The sequence below is a fragment of the Psammomys obesus genome, unplaced genomic scaffold (assembly GCF_907164565.1).
Source record: "Psammomys obesus unplaced genomic scaffold, mPsaObe1.curated_primary_1811, whole genome shotgun sequence".
Taxonomy (NCBI): Eukaryota; Metazoa; Chordata; class Mammalia; order Rodentia; family Muridae; genus Psammomys; species Psammomys obesus.
Genome location: NW_026596210.1, coordinates 13917 through 16325, shown reverse-complemented (window position 1 = coordinate 16325; position 2409 = coordinate 13917). Strand labels below are relative to the sequence as shown.

General features: G+C 43.8%; 1 long non-coding RNA gene across 1 annotated transcript; it reads left to right on the top strand.

Annotated features, from left to right (window-relative positions):
- Positions 1–1716, top strand: LOC129668004 (uncharacterized). The gene is made up of 2 exons (XR_008718853.1): positions 1–1250; positions 1563–1716. It is a non-coding gene; the product is annotated as an uncharacterized LOC129668004 (long non-coding RNA).
- The last annotated feature ends 693 nt before the right edge of the window (positions 1717–2409 follow it).

Sequence of the window (2409 nt, the reverse complement as noted above, 5' to 3'; positions counted from 1 at the left end):
TGGGGGTGGGTGTTTGTTTGTTTTCACGGTTTCTCACTATGCAGCTTAGTATGGCCCCAAACTCTTAAATCTCCTGACTCAGCCCCCTCAAATGTTGATATTAGGGGCACATACCATCACATCCAGTATTAAAAATAATTGTTTCTCACACAGTGACATACATGTAGACCAGACTAGTTAAGTCAGTTCTTGATAAAAGAATGAGTATAACAAACGTTTATAAAATTTCAAATTATTCAGCCACTGATTCCTACCTGTTTGTCCAAACAGTCACGTGGGACCAAACATGTCCAAATAAACCGAGGACCAAATGTTTTAGCAAAAAGTGTCTGTGGGCTGAAAGACACACCAATATTCTCATGAATATAGCAATGCAAAGATGAACAATTACACGAATAATTATAGTAGAAATAAAAAGATGAGAGAGAATTGTAGCATGAGTGGTTGATGATGCTCAAAGAAAGTGAGCAAAGACAGAGCTAGAAAATTAAGTATTGTGGTTTTTTTTTCTATTGAGGTAAGGGGTATATGCCAAATGATTCAGACTAGCAGAATTCAAGAAATATTGAAGGGCCGGGTGGTGGCAGCACAAGCCTTCAATCCCAGCAGTTGCGGGCAGAGGCAGATGAATCTCTGTGAGTTCAAGAACAGCCTGGTATACAGAGCAAGTCCTAGGTCAGCCAGGGTTACACAGAGAAACCAGGTCTCAAGAAAGGGAGAGAGAGAGAAAGAGAGAGGAAGGGATTTGGACGGGTACAGCTCTACAAGGATCACTGCTAGTCCTCTGTTCAAACCCTGTAGGATAAGCACACTTTGATTTTCTCTACAGGGTAAATGATTCTGGTGTTGCATGATTGTTCACTTATTTCACAACAGGCACGCACAGCACCTGTGGAGGTTAGAGGACACTTTGGGGAAAGGGTTCTCTCCTTCTGCAATCTGTATCCTGAAGAGTGAACTCACTAAGGTCTTCAGGCATGGCTCAAGCACCTTTCCACACTGAACCATGTTGGTGGACCATGATAAAATGGTGGTTTTGAGGGGAAAAACTCCTTTGCTTGGTTTGTCTGATGCCCACAGAGAGAATACTTTTCAGCAATCATCCATGTCCTGAATGAGAAAAGTCCTCAGTCCTAGCCCGTCAGCTGCCCTCCACAGAATCCTCTCTTCAAACTCGCATTCTCTCGTTTTTCTCCCCTGTCTTTCAGATGAAGCAGCTTTCGCTGAATACAGTATGCCCTGTGGCACAGGTGAGCACCTGGCGCTCCTTGCCATGGCCTGCCTCTGACCTCCTTCCCTTCACAACTACCCAGAACTTCGGTTAGGTGGGCTCAGACCCCTCCCACTGTGTGAAAATGCAGAGATTTACACCTTTGGATCAGCGAGCTGACCCTGGAAGACCCCTGAACTCCCTTACCAAGTATATCCCAGCTTATGGTAGAAAATCTGATAGAGCCCATGTCCCCCATGGACAGTTTGCTTTCCTGCTGGAAACGCTGCTGTCTGCACCCACTTGCAGTATATTCATCCTTTATGTTGCTTTCTTCTCTCCACATACACAGAGAAACCAAATTTTTGAAACTTGGCATTTATTGAAACTTGGACAAGGCATTGCTGGAATCCCCGAATCCAGGAACCTTCAAGATGGTGATTTTTCTTTGTCTCTGCAATATAAATACTGAACAAGCTTGGTAAATAAACACATAGTTCAAAGTGTCTCTATCTATGATTCTTTCTTCACTTGATACAAATTTCCTCCATGATCCTTCGGTGCCTTGCACTATTCGCCACATTTGCAATGAACAGAAATGACCTTTCCACAGAAGAACACGTACTGTAAAAATGTGAGCACTTTCCAGCTGCTTTAATAATACACACCTCAGAACATGAAGGTGACACAAGAGCAACCTTACCTCCATAAGAAAAACACAATGGGTGCATCAGTGAAAGGAGACCATACTGCAAGCAAGACATGGTGATTCAGGCCTGCAGTCAGAGCATTTCTGGAGGATGAGGCAGGAGAGTTGCAAAGTCAAGAGCAACCTAGGCTACTCTGCAAGTTCCAGGTGAACCTGGGCTTCATAGCAAAAGCCTGTCAAAAAAAAAAAAAAAATAACAAGAGGCAAGGATCGCAGCTTGATGGTAAAATATTTGACCATTTTCAAGTCTGTGGTTTCAGTTTATAACAGCAGGAAAGGGGGAATATAAAGCATTCAGGTAGAAGCAGCTTTTCAAAGGAAATGAGAGGCCCTTAGTGCCAGGAAAATGGCTATTTGACGGACTGGAGTTCCACTGTGGTCTGAATGCACAATGTCCCATCAGGCTTTTTGAGCAATTGGTCGGTCCAAAGCTGGTGCTGTTCTGTGAGGTGTTGAAATCTTTGGAATATGGGCCCTAGCTGGCAGTAGG